Source organism: Rhododendron vialii, chromosome 8a, assembly GCF_030253575.1.
Source record: "Rhododendron vialii isolate Sample 1 chromosome 8a, ASM3025357v1".
In the NCBI taxonomy this organism is placed as follows: Eukaryota; Viridiplantae; Streptophyta; class Magnoliopsida; order Ericales; family Ericaceae; genus Rhododendron; species Rhododendron vialii.
Genome location: NC_080564.1, coordinates 14,942,970 through 14,965,440, shown reverse-complemented (window position 1 = coordinate 14,965,440; position 22,471 = coordinate 14,942,970). Strand labels below are relative to the sequence as shown.

Here is a 22,471-nt window from a genome sequence, read left to right as displayed (position 1 = left end):
TTTATGTGTGGAATCAAATAAAATAATAATTAAGTTTATGTTGAACAATTATGGGCCAACCTTGTAGCTGGGCGGAGAGGGGTGCCTAACACCTTCCCCTCACCGTACTTTTGGCTTCCGATTTCAGAATCTCTACCTATTTTCTTAGTTTTCTTAAAACTAAGTGGCGACTCTATCATATGTAACCGTTGCCGTGTGGTGATATTCCTAGCCATGGAAATATCCACGATTTCGGTTTACAAATAATAAAACATGTAGCAATGATCACTATGTGGTGATGCCCCTTCGGGGAGGCGTCCACACTTGTACCACACACTGAATCTAAATTTTTTGGATTTGAGTGTAACAACTAACGAAACATATAAACCATGGATTGACATATGAGTTCTATACCTCTTGCCGCAACGAATTTTGAACTTCGGAGCTAGGCAATTGTTTCTTCTTGGTCTTGACATAGTCCTTCAAATGCCTCATATCCTGTTCACAAATGAAACTCCTACCTAAATAAATAAAAAAATGTCTATGGAATTTTCTTGTTGGATGGTCCTCTACAAAAGTGTGATTGATTCAGTTTGAATACCACATTAAGCCATTACTCTGCTAGAAAATGCATTGAATAGTTGGAGACAGTAGAGAAAAATAATTCATCATCACAGGCTCACAACGATGATCTGGCTGGCACCAGGCCCAAGCGTTTGATGAAAAGATGTACGAAGGCAGGTAGCCAGATAACATAATCAAGTCACAAATAAAGTTGCAACCTCCATACTCGGGTTAAATCGGATATGTCGTCCCATTGAATCAATAGTGATATACAATACTTTGTGGAATTATATATCCGATGCATATTCAATCCAAATTTTATCTAACATTAGACATGCAGTTCCCTTGGATAAGTAGTCCAATGTGATGCTCATATCCAATCAAACAAACAGTCCTTCAAAGCTTGAACTAGTAAGGCAAAAAAAGGGCAGAAGAGAGAGACCCTAACCAACTTTAGCTGGTGAGAAGCTTCTTGGAAATCGTCAAAAAAAAAACTTCTTCTTCAAGTCCTCTCTTATCAGGGAAGCTGCCATTGAAAAACAAAATTGAATGTCAAAATAGATGGAGGAAGAAAGCATTTAAAACTTGCAACTGCATCTTTGGCTATATATCCATATCACTGATACATTGTTGTTGACAACCTCAAGGTACAACTCAATTTCTGAACTTTCATCTCTAATAAGAACCAAACTCAACTGGATGCTTACAATTATCAATGCTGCCATAACCTATCTAAACTAATAGCTGTAATATCCGCAAACTAGCACTCTACACACAAGGCTTTCAATTCTTATAATACTATACGTGACATGACATTATGGAAAAAAGTAAAACAAGTTACTCAAAAGATGCAATAATAAAAAAGGGAGAGAAAAGGGAAGGATGTCCACTATTTTCCAAGATAAACAATGACCACTTGGGCCAAAGAAATCAAAATCCACAACTAGAAATGTCAAAAATTTGAAGTACTTGTATGCCAATTCAGGCCAGAATCTTCTATGAGGTTGAAGAAAAGATGAACACTTTCATGGTTAAATGAAAACATAATTTAAATGCAGGTTCTGATGATCCGAATAAAACAGCAGGAGAAATAAAATTCGAAAGACGAGTACACATTTTGCAATTAGAGAGTAACGCGGACCTTGTTGCAGCTCGGAATAACTTCTTGCAAAGCCCTCATCCTTTCAGCTATTCTTTCCCTACGCAACTGTAAAAGAGAAGCAAAGTTGTAAATGCAAAGTAGTGAGGTTTACCTTGAGAAACAGCAAAATGCAGAGAAAAAACCAAGTGAGGCCAGATTTCAGTCAGATGGCCCACCATCACATTCATCATTCAACAAGTATAAACCAATACAAATTATTAATTAAATTTCTCTATGAGAATTTTCTTATAAAACTCAACTCACCCTTTTGGCTATGCCGTGAGGATTTGTGGCTTGTCCACATTGGGCTCACACCCTTGGCCGGATGTCAGGAGATGCTGTGGCACAGAAACTGTTGTGCTAGGAGCTGCTTGTCTAGGAAAAGCCTACAAAAGAATACATGACCGAGGACAAAAACCCGTTAATCCGTTAATTGATCGCTTCCATTTCTCGGCTTCTTCCTCTCTCTAAAAACCAGCCCATCCATCCTCCCAATTTCAATTACTTTCTCTTCTTTTATACAAAACATAGAGACACCAAGATGAACCCAGAGAGGACACCCATCCAAAACTAATTCTTCACATCCCTTAATTAAACTCTTTTATTAGATACGTATGCACACATGCACAACACTTGTCCACCTTTAGATACTTTGTTTTGTTCAAAGTCTTGTCTTTCTCCAATCTACTCATGCATATCCCTTATTAACATGCACACACAGTGCAAACTAGAAAAGAGTTCCACGTGAACTTTCCTAGTCTACCATATTTGTCTCATTATGCACAACTATAACAACACACTAAAAGTTATCAAAAATAGTGAATTTCTTTAAATATTGAGTTGTTTAAATGGGGTATTACATACATGTTCATTAAAAACAATAAAAAAAAAAAGTAGCAAAACATATGTAAATAAAAGGCTAAAGGGATTCATATGTGCATGACAGAAAGGTTGACGCTCAGATCTACATGGGTCCACAAGCAATCCCAAGTCCCAAGCCAAATCATTCATATCAATTGCAGTAGAGTACCTAACACATGCATAGATACATCAAGAATTTACATACAGATCGTAGGGGAAAAAATATTGTACTTCAAAAATATTTTTACTGAGCCATACCTACATCAAAGATATTCAAATGAAAGAAGCACAACATAATAGAATAGTGAAACCAGATACATTGCTTGCAACTTAAACTCATTCAGCTTCCAATAAGTGTGCAAATGAGAATTAAAAGACCATAAGGCCTAGATTGGTGGAAATAACTTTATCACCTTAACAATTTCCTATTAGCACATCTCTATAGTTCCAATTATTCATCAAAGGATTGACATCCTATCATATCAGCAGCATAATGCAATGAGTTAAAGCCCCAGTGGTAGAAGTTAGAATGAAATAGTCAAGTGAGGACAATTTCACAAGACCAAATGTGAATACAACCATTCAAGATAATAGAAAAACCTGATAAATTATTTTGATATCTGAAGTAATCTTCCCAAGGACCCAAGTTAGACCCAAACTTGGGGGGGGGGGGGGGGGGGGGGGGGGAGAATTGTCTAGAGAATCGAAATCAGCACCAGGAGTTTTAGGTACGGCTGCCATCAAATTGAAGGTTAACTTAAATGCTAAATTCCAACATGTTGGCACACAGACATATAACCCACCATAGCATAAAAAGGAACACATAATCCCTTGTGATGTGAGTAAAATAGAAATTAGGGAAAAACAACAAAAATAATGGAAACTATTAAAATGGAGCTTAGAAGGATAATTTTGCTCTAATCCTACCATAAAACACACCGTGAAATATGAAGATAAATTTCTCAGTTTTAAACATATGTTACAGTACATCCAATTCGCAATTTAGGTGAAACAAAAAGGGCTTTATTTATTTTCTGGTCAAACAACAAGAGCGTAAAAAATTAGATCACCTTTTAGCGCTTGGGACAACACCATTTCGTGGGTACAACTGATTGTCGTATCCAATAGGGTGCCATATCCAAACAGGATGCATATTCACTCATCTATTATGCCCATATCAATAAACTTGACTTGCGTGATACAAAAAACTTGAGTTGCACATTCTTTTATTATTCTAAGATCTATCGAAACAAAGACTAACATAGCAAAACATCAAAAACAATTCATTTTCAATTGCTTTCCAGATAACCTTTTCGTTTAAAAATTGCATGAGGAAAATGGATCCCCAAATAGATAACGGAAAATCAAGAACAGATTAGGGTTTCTTCCAATGTTGTGGTTGTTTTGGTTGTTTGACAAAGCATAACACATCTTTAATTCTAGTATGATAACCTTTTCCTTTAAAAATTGCATTTGAGAACAGATTAGGGTTTCTTCCAATGTTGTGGTTGTTTTGGTAGTTTGAAAAAGCATAACACATCCTTTAATTCTAGTATGATAACATTTTCCTTTAATTCTAGTATGAAGACTCCGATCATTCTTTGCCGGAAACAGTTCTGTAGATGAAGCCATTTGTGTCACTTACTCTTGTTTATTTGGTTATCCACTAACTTTAGTTGATCCGTCCAACATATTCTAGATCCATCCTTCATCAGAGCGCAAAAATATTATGAGGAAGAGGTGAAGGACCATCGTTTACTAAAATTTTCCCACATCAAACAAATGAGAGGTATATGACAACGAAACCAAAACACTGGAACAGAACGTCACCAAAAACCCATCATTATTAACAAAAAACTTTCATAATTCCTAGCCAAATTTGATGTACAGCAAACAAAACAAAAATGAACAAACATTCAACAAGAAGAATCACATAACTGAATAGAATCAATCATGGAGAGAACGGCCCAGCATTTGACACGAAACCAAAATCTTCAAAAATCAAAATACGGAATAGAATTTCAAGGGAATAGAAAGTCCTAGCCTTTGAGATGAAAAAAAATCAAACCTGGAAATCCCAATTCGTGTTGTTGCTCCATACCTACATTCATAACGTTGCCCTCTTGTTTTAAATTTTTCTTGTAGGCTTAGATATTAGGGAAAATTTATACAACAAAAACCAACTACCTATGAAGCACGGGTACGCCGAAAAAAGTTGCCGCATGTGTACAAGGTACCGGTACGCATACGGTACAACCCATTACGGTTTGCCATACCGGGTACGATGCAATATTTGGGGACAGTGTTGGGAAACTATGGGGACGACATCGGGTACGAGCGAATAAATGTTTTGTTCATGTGTTTACCTGAATCGATGGGTCTGCGAAGATGGTGATTAGATAGTCGATGATAGATGGAGATGCTGAATTGAGGCTTGAAGGTTCGATCAAGAGACAAATCACATGTCTTCTCTGCAGATCTTAGTTTCTCTCTCCCCCACTATGAATCACCGTTTCTATTTTTGTGCATGTGTATTGACGATTCAGAACTGCAGCTAGGGTTTTACTTCGTTGTGTTCGTTCAACGAGTGGAAACAAACAGGGATTTCTATAGTCAAAGGAAACATAAATCTTATACCCTAGTTTGAACAATACATGTAACGAGAGAGAGAGGGGACGGTGGTGCGGCTTGAACATGGAGAGAGAGAGAGAGAGAGTTTGCAAGCCTTGTCAGCGCTCCTCACTGTTCAGGTTGAACTTTGTTTTACCGTTGCTATAGCACGTGTACGGTTTAGGTTTAAAATCATAGGCTACAACAAAATAAAGAAAGAGAGACACTTATTCACGGACGAACCGTGAACTCCGCACAATCCCGGCCGTCCATTTCGGCAATCAATAATTGAGATATGCTTTTCAAGTGGTCAAAATTGATTTTCAATCAAGACCGTCTAGAACAATTTTGGGCGCGCGATATTTGGCTCCGTAAAACTTAGTTTCCAGAGCCCTCCATAAAAAAACAATTCTGATAAAGAAAAGCAAAAGATTATACAAGATACTAATGAATGAGGAGTCATATTTTGTTTACCCTCATTAAATGGAGGTGAACATTACCCTCATTCTTATTGGTCATCTCTAATTATCAGGTCCTACCAATTTAACCATAGTTAACATTATTACCTTAACGTACGGTGAGTAATAGAAAGGAAATTTAATTTCAATAGAAAGAAACTTATTATGGGTTTTTTGTTTTTCTGATTACCCCCGTTCCACTTTCCCTTCTTAAGAAATAAATACTTATTTTTAATTTTTAAACTTAAAAATAATATATTTACAAAAATAATTTTTTAATTTTTTTTCATTGTTCAAAAGATCTCATCAAGATTTATCAAATAAGATCCATATTACATATTTTTTTATTTCATTAAGCTTATTCTTTTTTAGATTGAAAATAGGTACTTATTTCTTAAGTACTTATTTTGGAAACGGGAACAAGCCTCCTTTTTCCGTTTCGTCATTTTCGTTGGTGGTGACTGACGAATGGGATCAAACTAGTCTATACAGTTGTTCTTCATATTACATAGAAGAATGAACACAAAACTGCGAAAGTCACATTTCATTTAATTTAGTTAAATCTTCAAGGCAAACAATGGTCAAATAAATCAAAAGCATTATATATTAGTAGAAAATAATGAAACCAAAAGAACTTTTAGGAACACTTTGGTAACTTATCTTTCTTTTTGTTCCCCGACAGATTACACTCAAGAGAAAAAAGACCAAAAAAAAAAAAACTTTCATTCAAGGACAAAAAACATCTCTAAACAAAAGACTAAAGGTATCCACACTGCTATAATCAAAAATTGATAACCAAAAGTTGCTACATGAGCTTTTGATTATTCATTTAAAAAATTGCTAAGGTTAGCAATGTAGATGTATACAATGGCATATTCAAAATTGGATAACCAAAACTTATCATATTATCTTTTCAAACTACAAAAAACTGTAAATAATAGAAATAGTTTTTCTAAAATTAGTTTTGAAACAAATAAAAACTATTTACTAGAAATAGAAAATAGTTTTTGACAAAGTTTGATTTCAGCCAATCATTTGCAACTAAAAGACATAACGTTACTAACAGACTAATCAGACATCCCAAATGTAAGGCAGTTATCACAAACTCACAACACATGAGGTTAAACTTGTACGAGTTATACGGAACCAATTGCTAAATTATTTTTCTAGTTGATCAAAATCCAGAAAATATCCCTTTCCCAACAAGTACAATAAGGAAATCATATAATCATGTCATTTATAAATTAGACCAATCCATAGGTCAAGAACTTCAAACCATAGTAGGTTCAAGCCAACCCAAGAGGCTCATACATGCTCATGCCAAGTGTGCATCGACATGAATCTACAAGGAGGAAAACGAATGGTGCAGCCAAAGTATAAAACACTGCATTTCAAGAATCCGTCCCAAATAATAAGGAACCACCATAATAGTAAAAGTGAACTAAACGTGTAGACTAAAAATGTTGCTATCAACAAAAACCAAATGCAGGTTCTACATATCATTTGTAGCCGCCAACATCAAATGCATTACTGCGAAGTTTTCTCTGGTTAATAGGTGAGAAAATTTGTCTATCTTCCACGTTTACTTCCCATATAACTCGCAAGGTTTTAGTCCTGCAATGTCATAAAATAGCTAAAACTGAAGTTAACCGCATAATGACAAAGCAATTAACATAGATTAGTTGACAACTTGATACTGGTAGGAAAAGCTGAAAATTGTTATTACAATGAAGACCCAAAACTTGATTTCACAAGAATGCCAATGTACCACCTCAATAATAGTTTCCATAGTATTTCACTCCATCTTTTGTACTATCAAATTTGTTTCCATTACCTCCTCGGAACTACTTGAACCCAAACAAATCCTTTCAAGTCCTGTGTTTCTTCTACACCCACTATAACTTCTCAATTTATTTGTTTGTTTTTTCTCTATACCAAATAATAGTCTGAACATACCCTCATCATCCACGGGCAACAACCACCATCCCCTCCAGCCCTTAACCTCCCCCTCGTCCACCACCATGCTTGACATAATTAATTGATTCCTCAGCATAAATAATTACATATAGGTGAACTGCAGCTAACCACGCATGAAACATGACTATCTTTTGCTTTATGTAGGTGAAAAATCCCTACTTTGATATTTTATTGCATCTCATCTTCATTAAAAGGTTGATAACAAAAGGACACCATTACCGTAAATTCAAAGACAAAAAAGTTGCTAGAAAAAGTCAAGTACGTAGACTATCGTACCCATTTAAATCCACCTAAACTCACTAAGGCCCCGTTCATTTGTCAAGAAAGTACAGGAAAAGATGGGAAAATCAAATTTTCCATTACTTTTGTAGTGTTTAGTTGCCAGGAAAGTAGTATGAAACATGTTCTTAAATTTTCCCGCAAGATTTACTTTCTTGCAAAAGTGATCCAGCCAAAAGCATAGGATTTTGCGTCACGGGAAAGTTTTCTCCATTGTGGGGCCAAAATAATTGGCGGGTAAGAAAAAAAGGGAATGACGCCAATACCAAAAAAATATGAATTAGGTTCTTAGAAAGGCACTTTGGAATTTACGTGAGCAACAACAATTTCGACTACTGTGGTGCTTTCTGAGATAATTGTTGTGGAAAAAATTAGTAATTGGTTTTTTTTGGAAATATTTATTTATCTTATCATTAGTCTTCAATTTTGTTTCGTACTTACCAATCATCAGTTTATCAATGAGTTTTTGTATCAACAACTAATCAAGCATAGTTGTTTTAACATTTTTTTATTTAGTTATCATCTACTTATTTTTTAAGCTTCATGTTAAGGCTTTGCATTAGATAAAATACATTTTCTGATATGTATTAGCTCTCAAAGTTACTTTTAGCCATGAGAAATAAAAAAAGTTTCTCAAAAGTGTATTTTCTCGACAAATGAACTACTATACTTTAGTTTTCCTGCAAAAAAAATTTGTCAAATGAACACTCATAGGAAAATAGATTTCTTTTTCCTTTACTTCACTAACTTGACTTTTCCTGAGAATAACTTTTCTATGCGGCATTCCTGACAACTGAACGGAGCCTAAAGGTCAGTGTTCTACAAGTTGACCTAAGCGGACACCCAATGCCTAGATTTTAGGGTCTAGAGGTAATTAGGCATTCTTACATTAGTCCACATTACCAATTAATCGGGTAGGCAGTGATTTTCTAAAAGTATTTTGGGATTACGTGTTCTTCAAACAAAATATATATACATAACACATGTCGAACCCTTAATTCCGCTAAATGTATAAATGACACATAACAAAATATAGAAAAACCAACTAATCTCCAAGCGCCAACTAGTCGGCCCTAGGCACCTCTTCCACCCAAGTAACACCTAGCGAGTTATAGAACATGACAAATGGTTGAGCTTTACTTCAAAATTTGAGCAATTCACCAACACCTTCTTTTAGCAGTTGATTACGAATGGCTGTGGAGGTTGATTAAGAAACACTTTTTTTAAGCAGAGGAAAAGCATCTTTGTTTGGCTTCCATCAGCACTAGCCTTTTGCAAACATCTACAAGTTATCTATGCCTCAGCTAATACTAGCAATAAACCTCGGATTTCATCCCTATACCCATATTATATCTTATTTTGTTGTTTGTGTATGTCTCTTTATTTATCATGTCATGAGGAGAATAATATCAAGTCCAACAAGGGCTTCTTAGTTGATTAATGTTAACCGCACGGAAGCCTTCCCTTGGTTTGGGAACTGCACTCCTCCAACAACCTATCCAAGGAATGGACTCGAGGATGCAGCATGAAAACTTTATTTGCAAGGGGCATTTTACTTTATTTGTAAGGGACTTTGAATTGAGAGAAATAACTTCACTATAGAGCATGGTGTGAGGCCAGGCCATACGGTAGGGCTCCAAATACAAAGAATATTCCCCACTCCTGAATGAAGAGTCTGACAATCATCGACCTGTTGCCCGGAATCCCTTATAACGAGCAGGTGGCCAACTGCAGCAAGGGAGATGTAATTAGCGCGTAGGCGCAAGATCAGAAAAATTCCATCAGTTCATTCAAGATAAGCGTTGGGGCAGAAGGAACCACCAACACAACAGTCAAGCACCCCAAGAACTCTACGCTGCGAACGCCGGGGCCTGGTTACACATGCGGTGCAGCAAGCATTTTGACACCCACGGTCTTCAAAATTGTACAAAGAACACGACACATTAAAACTAATGCATAAATCAAATCTAAAAAATCCTAGAAATCAGATCCACTAACTCAACCAAGATAGAGAGAGATGGGTTCATCAACTGGACTTTCCTGGGCTTTCTTCACTGTCAAAATAGGATACTTTGTTGTGACAATAACCCACGAGGCCGCAGTTGCCTATGCCATCGAAGCTCCTTACGGGTACGTTGTAATACCCATCATTCCTCATCATCTCGGGCTTAGTTTAAATAAAATTTAAGCTTAGACAAGAATTCTCACGAAATTAAGAGATAGATGACACATTTAAAGGACCTTTGTATTTCTAATGCTGCCAAGAGAAAGAGAGAGTTCTTGCAAGTAAAAGTCTAATTTAACAAAGAAATCATGGAAGTAATCCTCTACACTTTCTAAATAAGGACATTTCATCATATACGTCTTCATTAAGCTAATTGAGAATTGACTCGCTCAACCCTCCAACATATTTTTCTTACATTGCACCAAAGCCCCCAATTGCAAAACAACCAAATCAAATTGCATATCTAATAGCATATTTTTTAGTCTAGTTAAAATAAGTACCATATATAAAAACTGTGCAAGCAAAGACATTTAAGTTCCTAAAAGCTCGTGGCTTGCATTTACTTTTGCACAAGAAATATCTCCGCTTACATAAATAGTTTTTCTTCTTTGGTTTGTTACTGGCACAACATAAAGGGACACTAACTTGTGCAATTAGAAAATAGGGGGAAAGAGAGGAAAAAATAAGTATAAACTTTCAAGCCATTGGACAGGTGCATTTGGCAGCATTTTCTCGTAAATCATCCCGTAAATAATGAAAACGGCATATACAAGAATGAATTTCCTATTCTAATTCTATCTAAAAAGAATACTCAAACAATTAGTAGAAATAAATCCCCCTCTATGTAGTCTAACAGATCAAATGATGAGAGAGAGAGCATCTATATTATTTTCTTTTTTGGTGCTTCAGAAAATTAGAGCATCTACGCAATTAAACAATGAAGTTCTATAAGTTAAAATAACATGTTGATCACTCCATTGATGCCAGCCATTAATAGTAAGAAGAAAGAAAAGACCATTCTATGCCACGCTATTTGTTGGAAACAATTTACTCATCAGAAGTTCAATTATGAACAAGCATAGAATATCAGAATCGTTATCCACCCCCCTAAATATCTATTGTAGTAAACTCTATTTTGGAGGTTACAAAAAATATTGATTCAGGAAATTTATACCACAGATGTCACTCCATTCAAAACATCTTCAATGAATCAGGCAAAAGAATATCTCCAGTTAAGAAAGGAAAAGAGAACTGCACTTCATATGTCCACATCTACGCAGTCAAAATGAACATAGAGCCTTTTTTCAAACATTTATGCCAAAGGACTTTGCTAACCCAAGCATCATTTATTTATGACATCATTGACCTAACAATGAACAGAATCAGCAACCATTTCTCTCAATGGTTTCTGTTTCTTTCAATGATGGAAGAAACCAATTTCGCATACGTGTATATCTTAGGGGCATATTAGAAGATTTCTCACCTATTGATGCTAAACTCTGTGGACTAGCACTTCATATCATGTACATATAATACAAAGACACATAAATATGTTTAAATTTATTGAGCCTGCATGATATATATTACATACCTGAGAGCATCACATTGGCTAAACACTTACTGATTGAAGATTTACGCGAACTTGCCAATCTTCCATCAGCAGTCTGCTTCCAATAAAGAGCCCATACAGCCTTCATGCGTAGTTGAAGATCCTCACTCTGCCTCGAACTCCCATTCCACAATGAGGCCTCTCCTTGTTCAAATTCTAGATAGAAGTTTACTAAATTCACTCCAAGTATAACTGACAATTGAGTTGCTTGTTGGCTAGATTCTGAAAAGAATTCGGATTCCAAATATCTATGAATTTGTACCATTTTACAAGCTTAGCCATGGCTGATTTCTCCCATGCATTTGCCTTGGCTACGAGACTTCTTCTTTTTGTTGAATTACCCCTTTGGCTTTCGTCTCCACCATTGCACCTTGCAAATGATTCATGGCTTCCTGCTCCATCCTCATTCTCACCGAATCCTCAAATGCTCACAAACATCATATTGGTCATGAAATGATTTTGAAAAGTTTCAGTAGTCGATCTAAGTAGATTGTGGGGAAAATGGATGCATTTGAAATATAAATTGTACTTTTTCTCCCAATTTTCTTTTGTTTTTGCAAGAAACTGAAAGTTTGGAATAGATAGGAATTCCTATTTCTTCATGGATGAGACTCATAATGACACCTTATGAATGAAAAATTCTGACATCAATTCTTGTACTTTTTACTCTTTTTTTCCCACCAAGCGCCCAGTATCAATCTAGCCTACTCCCAAGAGTTGGGCTCTGGCCTGCTTTGCTAAGCCAAGGCCAGCCGACCATTTTGGGCTTTAGAAGACTCCACATCAAAGGCTCGACTTAGCAAAGACTCGAAAGCAAGAACTCTCATATTTCTATAAAATTCTTTAATTGAAAAGATATTTTTCCCCTTCGCTTTTTTTTTTGCCATTCCCCTACTTAAAGGAGCCTAGTAACACCATACATACATGCATAACGGGGCTATATGTAACATATACCTTAGTGATGAAAAGAGGAAGAATCAAAGATAAAGCTCGAAAAATGAGTTAGCCATTTGTGATCTAGTTTCAACCAAGAGCAACGATGAAGGATAAGTCATAAGTCGAAGTATACCTTCTTTGTTTAGTTGAATACTCCATACATTGATTCCACTTGTTGCCAATGCACAATCAAAAAGAATTGCTGCGAATTTTGTTCTGATGTTCCAATTCTGTCTAAGGGAAAAATTGTTAGAAAGGGTGAAGAAAGACAAGAAAATTCTTGCTAGAGCAAATATCATAGCCACATATAGGTTATTATTTTAAAAACTGTACAGATACGCTATTTACCAACCAACTAATACTCCAGTTAAGTTTGAACATGACATTCTTCGTCCAAAATCCATGTCTATTGCAAACAGAGCATAGTCGAATTGGATCCAGTGAAATTTAACATCAAATTCACAAATCAATCAACGTGTAAGAAACAAACCAAAATCTAGGGAGCATCATCTAATCCACAACTACTAACCAGAGAACAATTCATGTAAGCATGACACACCATATTAAATGCACCAAAGTAGTTGAATGTGTAAAAGTATTTAGTGCTCAAAGTAAGAGAGAATAGCCAGATAAAAGTTCAAGTAGATGTGAAATAGTAAAAGTAGAAAACAAAATACTTGTATAGACATGTCGTTCTTCTTGGATTCAAGCTAACTTCCAGCGCACATGGATCAAATCGTTGATCAAAGTCGCATAAACCACAACTACGTTTTACTCAACTTGAGAATAGATTACGTACAAAAAATCTGTAAAAGTACGATAGAAATAGATGTATTTATATTGTGTCAGACCATAAGTCATATAATCAACGACGGAAACCAACCATCAAAACCCTAATTTCACCCCCACATATTGAATCAAACAAAGACTCCACCAAACCTATCGATTCCGCAAAAACCTTTCCCAAATTTGAACCGAAAATTATCTATCCTTTGTAAACAGTAAGAGAGAGAGCCGAGCGCTCCTACCCTTTCTTCTATGACACTCTACAAATACAAAGGGAATATTCCCCACTCCTAAATGAAGAGTCCAATCGAAGCTTCTTATGGGTACATTGTAATACCCATCATTCCTCTTCCTATGAGTAATCAATACCCTTCCCCACCGCCTTGTTGCGCCGCTCAAGGGTCGGCATTCCGAATTTCATCCTTTGAGCATAAGTCATCTAATTAGCAACAGAAACCAACCTTCAAAACCATAATTTCATCGACTGAACCAAAACACCTAAAACCCTAATTTCACCCCCAAATTTCGATTCAAACAGAGACTCCACCAAAACCTCTCGATTCCGCAAAAATATTTCCCAAACTTGAACCGAAAACTACCTATCCTCTGTAAACAGAGAGATAGAAGACGATAAAAAAAACAGAGAGAGAAGGGTCAATCAAAAAAAATAGAGGGAGAGAGAAGGCAGAAGCTCCTATGCTTTCTTCGATGACAGGCTACGTTGATCCCGCTCATAATTGAAGTCTAAGCTACTAGACCCACCATTTGATCCAAAGGCTGATATTTAAGAGCCGTTTATCCCATTAAATGGGCTCAGATATGGAGTATCTACAAAACTTACAATTGGATCACATAATTCAAAAACGGATTTCTTCCTAATCTTTCACTCTAGTATTTTTTGTGTATTCCTTCATTTTTTATAATTTTGCATTTAATTTATTATCGTAATTTTTGGAGTTAAGCATTCTTCTTGACCAGAGGAGTCAAACAAGAATAAAAACGTAGACCGGAGTTGAAAAAAATCATATTAGATGACACTAAAAAGGACATTTGTGTTGGTATTCTTTGGTCTTTAGTGAAATCTTTTTTTCTTTAGGTCACATTTTTTTTTAATTTTAAATTCTCCTACTTGAGACAAATGACCAACTATAAAAAGTTTACTGTGAACCTATTAAAAATTAAAAAACAAAATTAATACCAAAACAAAAATTTAGTAACAATTGGGCCTTAGTACCAATCCTTGTATTGGATGACATTCAATAAGAAAGACATTTTTTTCTTCTTAATTTCTTTATCACTAACGTTAATTTATTTTTCTTCTACAAAGAAAATAGATTCAAAGAGAAGAAAAAGAAAAAAACTCAGACCAAATCCATCAATAGAGAATACTTTAGTTCTTGATAATAGAGGAGAGATTATTTTAGTTCACCCACAAGGGAAAAAATGCTTTAGTGAGTGACTCTCAGCATCTAACAAATTGACAACTTGATGTCAAGAATGCACTTTTTTTACGGAGAAATTGATTAGGAGATTTATATGGACCAACCTTCTAGATTATGTTTGAACTAGAAATTGCCCGTGCAGGCACGGCGCAACATATTTTTGAACACGACTAAATGAATTATCGAGGAGTGTGTAATTATTTTTTCTTAAATAATTGCCCATATGTTGAATCACATATGCAATGTGCATCTCAGATATGGGCAATTTCATTGACTAAATTCCTAAAGGCACTTTCCACCCATAATGCACTACTGAATTACAAATGCCATGCGCATCTTAGACCAGTCGAGCACATGGGAGACATAGACCTAGACTACCAAGTTTAAGCTAGCATTTTATGAAGCACATTCCAAGCTTTTGCGATTAAAATTCTAGTAATTTTACTCAAGGAGAAACATAACACGGTCTATTGATTTCATTTTTAAGTTCCAAATCCAGCATCGGCAGAGGTTTTCTCTGTTATCATTTTTGTAATAAATTCTCCTAGATTACAATCCAAATAAGTCATAAACTTCAATTTAAAAGCTACTCGAATTTTGCTTTTCGATGCAAAACTTTACGGCTTCTAAAATCCCTCCATTGGTGACCAAGGGAAAGTAAGAAAGAAAACTCAGATTCCATTGTATCAGCAAGTCCATTAAAACAATGAATACGACTCAAGTTATATTTGGGGTCATACTTAGTGCCTTCCTTTTGAAGTCCAAAGAATCACAGACCATCCAGGAGATCACGTCCCATCAAACTTTAGAATTTAGAAAACAAAACATATTACAAGTCAGTAGACCAAAATTTGAATTTCGAAAAGAGCTTCACTGTTTGAGGTACTTTTCTCTTTCTTAGCTCAATACCTAATAAATTTGAGCCAACATGTCGTGTCCCCCGATTTCTTAAAAATCAGCAAGTTATTCCATGTCAGTCAAAGAAAAATCACCTAACTACTTACTTGCCCGATGCCTTGTTGAACTTTCAATCACCCTTTTTCACGGTTTTAATTGACAAATTCATATGCCACATAGAGCATTCAAATTTACCAAATAAATCAGTTATACACAAATGAAAGCCGTGAGGACCCAGAAAGCTATAGAATGACGAATAATTCCATCTAGTTTTAACCAACAAAGCCTACATATAAGATTAACCTACTTGAACTACCTGATTGGCCGGTTCAAATTGGGATTGGGGCACAAATCCTTTTAGTCCCTTGTGAAGAAAATAGAAGCCTCTAACTGGTGGCACTGCCGCACAATTTACCCTCTCCTTGACGTCCAAAAAAGGAAGAAAACAACTAATCATCAGAATTAGGTGGCCTTTTATGTAAGATCCACTGTTGGGATTTAGAAATTACAACTACACGGATCACATTCGACATACAGGTGTTCTTTCAAATGAATACAAAGGAGAAAGAAATAATCAAACTACAATATAAATTGACCTTAAAAACATATTATGATGAATTCATATTGCAAAGCAAGAACTGAATTTGTTTGGGGAAGTCCATCGGAGTTCCATGATGGGTATATGATAAGTTAGATTGTACTACCCGAACCACTTGGAGTTTTATTTTCAAATTCTCTCCCATCTCCCTCTATATGCCCGAAGCTTTAGAGCATTTTTATGGAGTCTTGGCGTGATGGGGCAATCGACCAATCTCAGCATCAACGGATTCTAAAAAAGTAAATAAGCTGCCTTGCAGTAAGATTACCACAGATTACCATATAGCTACAATAAAAAATAAACTGATACATAAACTCAAAACTAGACTGCCATGCCACAGGGTAAAAAAATTTCTCAATCAAATCTCACTCCCACACATAAACTCAAAACCACATTGCCATAGGGTATACTCACTGTTTTCTTGTCAGCCCTAAACCACCTAATTGTAACCATAAGTAAAGGAAGAGGAAGCGGCATAGAGGTGGTGGAGGCAATGGTTGGAAAGATTGCTACCAAAGAATAAAATGATGCTCCATGGCCGTGCAAAAAGTGTACAACATAAAGAACACCTGCCATTTGACCATAAAAAATAAATTAACCTTTATTTATCCTACATAAAAGAAAGAAAGGCTAGAAGTATACTTCATCTACTGATATGCAAAGTCCTAACAACAACGTAGGAAAGGAGATTGAGAAAACAAAACAGAGGAACAAAATCTTCATTCTTTGATACCACTTCAAATAAAATTTCTACTAAAATATTGTTCCATCAATAACTTTAACCGAGAACCAACAAAAAATGACATACAGATCAATAAATTGAAACTCGTGATAAGCCCTCAAAAAAAAAAGTTTGATCACTTTTTCCAATAGAGCCCCAACAAATTTTTGGAGGTGAAAGCTAAAGAAGTCCATCAATAACTTTAACCGAGAACCAACAAAAAATGACATACAGATCAATAAATTGAAACTTGTGATAAGCCCTCAAAAAAAAAAAGTTTGATCACCTTTTCCAATAGAGCCCCAACAAATTTTGGAGGTGAAAGCTAAAGAAGTAGGCCTCATCTTTGTGAGAAACACAGTCAATTGACTGGAATGGAGAACTAAAACCTAAAGAAGTAAGCCTCATCTTTGTGAGAAGCAGAGTTAAAAGATCAAGAAAGCTTAAGGTTCTCTATCTTATTTTCACCTAATAAAGCATAATGACCTTAATGTTCTCTATTTAAATGGGTTACCAGTCCGGAAATACATGCACGTATATGTTTTCATTGGGTTTCCACTTTCAACCCGATGAAGGCAACAGATGAATACACTGTGACTCAGAATAGCAATGCAACAAAATCAATACACTTGCTAGCACCAACATATTGCAATGAATCAAATAACCAAATACAAAAATAAGTTTTTTTTTTCCCTCAATCATTCAACCAGCTAAGTAATTAGCAATCTGAACACATATCAAAAAATGACAGATCCCATATACCAGAATGAACAAACAACAGTCACCTAATTGAGCATCCAAGAATAAGCATAAGTTGGAGTGCATTAACACATCAACAATCATGAAGCATAACCAAATAAAAATGAAAGGCATGTGTTTGAAGTAGCCCACAAAAGATAGTGTATAAAACCGATCGAGAAAGCCTTAATCATTCAATTCCATTTGTATGAGACATTTTTACAAACACATGGAATGCAATAAAATCTGAATAAGAAGAAATAGAAATCACGGTAGTGGGGCAGAGAGAGATAGAGAGATGGAGAAATCAAAATCTATATAACAATGGCAAAAATTGTAGTCCAAACCATACAGTAGCCCAGACCTTTCCTTCACCAAACGCACCTAAAGAAGAAACATAAATCACAGGATCGTTTGTGAAGATGAAATTCAACTGGAGCCGGAGCCAAAAAAGTATGAGACTTTTTACCTCACGAATAGATCTACATACGTGTTGTATGGGTCCGTTCTGTCAATGGACGATGGGTTTCTCTGTTCTATCGATGGATGATGGATTTCTGATATAGAGAGAGAGAGAGAGAGAGCAGTGCTTACTCAGCATTTCAAATTTTGAATAGAGAGAGAGGAGTAGGAGGAGGAGGAGATCGTAGGGAAGAAAGAGAGAGGGATCTGACATTTGGTCGGGGGTATGCAAAGTTTCCTCCTATTCTTCTAAGATCCATAGGTCAAGAGATGGTCACGAAATAACAGTTCTAACGGCCCCAATGCTATATTGCGATGGCTTCCAATGCCTTAATTTGTTCAATACCACCACCATTCTTTACCCCCTTCAAACTTGTTCCTCGTTACTTTTTTAAATGTCCATGTATCAATGGGAATGGAGTACCTCCATCGAAGAGAATGCACGACAACCTAGTAATCTTATTGAACCAATCAGGAGATATCCTTTAGCAAATGGCAGTTATTTAGCAAAGACGCATGTGACTGATAACCAACTAATTCATAATCCATTTGGTTTAAATAAAATAATCAATTGAGATTGAGCAAATGGAAAGCTACATCACAGTCCTCTTACGGATAATTCCACATCCAGATACTCTCTAACAAACCTTTGGACAAAAAATATATATACAGCCATTCAGTTTTTTTTCAATGCAAGAGTAAAAAACATACCCATTGGTTGTGGAACAGAGAGTCTCACATAGTATTATGGGCTGGGAGAGAGATTTGAGATCCGACTCTATTGCAATTTTCAAATTCTTATAGCTGCAAAATGAATTCAAACACTTAGAAGACTCATAAATGAGTTGAATGTAACAAACATGTTGGGGCCGTTACAGCAGGTGATATCCACCGGCAATGAGGAACTAGAGGAAAGACACAAGGCCTCATTAACTCCCCAAAAAATGAGTGAACTTGAGTTCATCAAAATTCACAACTCTCCTAAATGAACATATTTGAGCAGCATAGTGGATCCAAATTGATGACTGCAAAACAATTGATGAATGCATATGTGACACTTCTACATATAAAAGAAATTACTGTAAGGACAATCCACCCATTTTTCCCCGTTGAACATGAGAAGGCTTAAATTGAAGTGAGGAGAGTACCCATTTTTCAATTGATTTGTTGAATTAGTCTCTACAAACCCATATGCCATTAGACCATTTAGAAACACTTTTATCATTGAATAAAGCCTAATTGGTGAAAACTTCAGCAGGGGACTCATAATTTGGTCAAGATTTCAATGTAGAATTAGGCTTCTCAAACTCTCAATTGAAAGTCTTTGAATGACATTTTTTCCCAGAAACAGTCTTCCAAATTAGTCACGGTGAAAACGGGTTTCAGAAATTGGCTACAAATTGGTACATACATTTAATCGAACACTTGGAATCTATGATGCACTAACACGGATACCGAAACCGACACCGGGACACGGGAATTCTAAAAAAATGGGGACACGGACACAGCGGGGGACACGCCACGTGTATATTTATTTATCTATAAATAAATAATTATAGTTTAACACCCAGAAATTTAAAAAAATTATAATTTAGCCCCAAATTTTTTATAAAAAATTACAGTTTAACCCCCAATTTTTTTCAAAAATTACAGTTTGGCCCCCAAAATTTTTAAAAAATTACAGTTTGGCCCCTGTCGTGTCCCCAGCGGTGTCCCCCTCAAAATTTAATATTAAAATATGGGACACGTGGCGTGTCCCGTACGTATCTCCGAGGTGTCCCGCCGTATCCCCGTGTCCTGACACTGCGATTCTTCGACCTCTAGAGGTGTCGGTGCTTCATAGCTTGGAATGCTTTGAAAATTCAGGAGAGAGAGAGAGAGAGAGAGGAGGTAGTTTACCCCATTCAGTTTCCTTGAGAAAGTAAAAATAAAAACTGAAAATTGACACCAAAACATCAATGAAACAACACTAATTGAATACCAAAAGGAATTATATGCAAAACCCATCATTTTGTACAACAGACAAAAAAGTTAAGAGATACCTACCATGAATGCGTTTGACGCTGGTTTTCATGGCGGGTAGAAACCAATTGTAAGCGATTGAACCCGTTATACCGCTTAGCCAAAAACACCCTTTTCGACATAACACGAACTACCTTAATAGCCCCAATTTCTTATAAAAATAGCGTTAGAGCCAGTCTCATAAACCATTTTGTTTGGAGAATTGGAGGAAAATCATCTATGACCAATGAAGTTTCAGCACAACATAAGACCACCAAGTAGCAAGCAATTATGCATATATTCTTAACAAACGGTAACTTTCATTTGAAAAACGAACAATGGAAAAAAAACACCACTTGAAAAGTGACTAACATTCAAAGATTGCTAATTTGCTCAAACAATTCTCATAATTGAATTGACCTTAGTATTAAATATGCAATCATACTGCAACTCCATGTTGATGGTATTTGCATTGTTGACCTATCAAAGCACATAAATATTAGCTGTGTAATCCATTGCCATGGGAACTACATAGATTTGGTTGTGCTTAGACATGTAAATCTAACCGCAAATTACAAAATTGGAAACCTTATTACACCGAGAAAAAGAAAAAGAAAACTATGAAGCTATTGGTCACAATAAGTCAGGTCAAAAGGATACAAACTCAAATCAATTGAATAAGACACTTCAGATTGGGTAGCTCTCATATCAATGAGTCTGATGAGATTCACTGAAATTCTCTGATCAAACGGGACCCAATCTGACCTTTGGATTAAAAAACACAATTCAAGTTGCCCGTCTACATAAAGAAGTAAAACTACCAATAAACCCAAACCAAGAATAATCGAGGTTTTGGGGGAAGAACACGACTAAAAGAGAGGTGTTTGCTGCAATAGATGGCTCACGCCGACGATTTTCTCCCACACCAATCAAGCAATCTACATGGTTTGCCTAATAATGAACAAACGAAAAAACAGATTGGGGTCCTTCATTTTGTGGGTAGCTATGTGAGTTCTTGGAGGAATATGCCTTTGCCTACTAAGAACCAAACTTGCTGTATGGCAATGGGACTCAATGATTCTTAGCTAGGATAATATGTTTCTGCCCTTTTCTTTCGTTGTTTTATTGCCCTTTTGCAAGCTGTAGTGGTTGTTTGGCCTTTCAAGGCCTTTCGTTGTACTGGCTAAGGGTTGCCAAACAATGAACAAAATTATTTGCTCAAGAAAAATTGATGTAGAACTAAAACCGACAGCACAAAATACCAGAGGAAATATAATACTTTGTAGTCTTCTGTTATGATACACAAAACACACCTGAAGAGCATACAAAATACAATCATACACAAATTAGATGGGTTCGAAATCACGCACAGGGCAAGAAAATCAAAGATTAGATGAGTTGGAAATCAAGAATCCGATTACCTGCCGAGGTCAGTTGTGGCGATTGGTTCGTGGTGTCCAACTTTGGTGGGTTAGATAGGAGAAACAAAGGGTGACATTGGTGGGTGGGTGTAGGGAGAGAGAGAGAGTACTGGGTTGCTCGCCGGAGAAGGGTTCGACGATGAGGGCCATCGCCAGAGACGGAGGTCCTGAGATGGAGGTGATGTGTCGTGAACCTACCCGATTAGAGAGAGAGAGAGAGAGAGAGAGAGAGAGAGCGAGAGAGAGAGAGAGAGAGAGAGAGAGAGATATTTGAATTTTGAATCCAAAATTTGGGGGTTTTGAATTTACCAAACACGGCCGCCGTTTAACAAACACGGCCCCTCGCGGTTTCAGATTGTGAGTAGACAACTTGAAAAAAAACCCTTACACAGAAACTCTCAACGTAATATCTACTGTTTACACAAAAACTCCCAACGTAATATCTCCGACAACTCAATGTGTTCTTACCGTTGGCCTTGGCTGTTCTCGTTGCTGGGTGAGCGCAATGTTCGTTTCGTTAAAATTTGGGAGTTATGAAAACTAATGACGCAAAGAGAGACAGTAGAAATTTAGGGTTATAGAGATCGTACATAACCAATTGATAGTCCAAAGCGGTGGAGAGAGAGGAGAGGAGAGGAGACGCGAGAGAACTGCTTTTACGCTGCAATTCAAATCGTAGAGAGTGAGGGGGGGAACGTTAACAAATCGCAGGAGAGAGAAAGGGGTTGCGCCGTGGCCCGTGGGGTTAGGTAGGGCGTAGAGGAAAGTGATTTCTCTGGTCCTGATTCTCGGATTATAAAGGGAATATCACACTACACCCCCTCAACTACCTATACACTGCTTCAAGTCCCATATGTTACCAGTTAATGCACCAAGTCCCATATGTTACCAGTTAATGCACCAAGTCCCATATGTTACCAGTTAATGCACCAAGTCCCATAACGCTATCAATTAGTAATTATATGTCATCTCAACTTTAAAAGTTT

At 36.4% G+C, this 22,471-nt stretch overlaps 1 pseudogene; it reads right to left on the bottom strand.

The window, feature by feature from the left end:
• Positions 1-22,215, bottom strand: part of LOC131298586 (uncharacterized) — a 38,665-nt pseudogene extending 16,450 nt beyond the window's left edge.
• Positions 22,216-22,471: the final 256 nt, after the last annotated feature.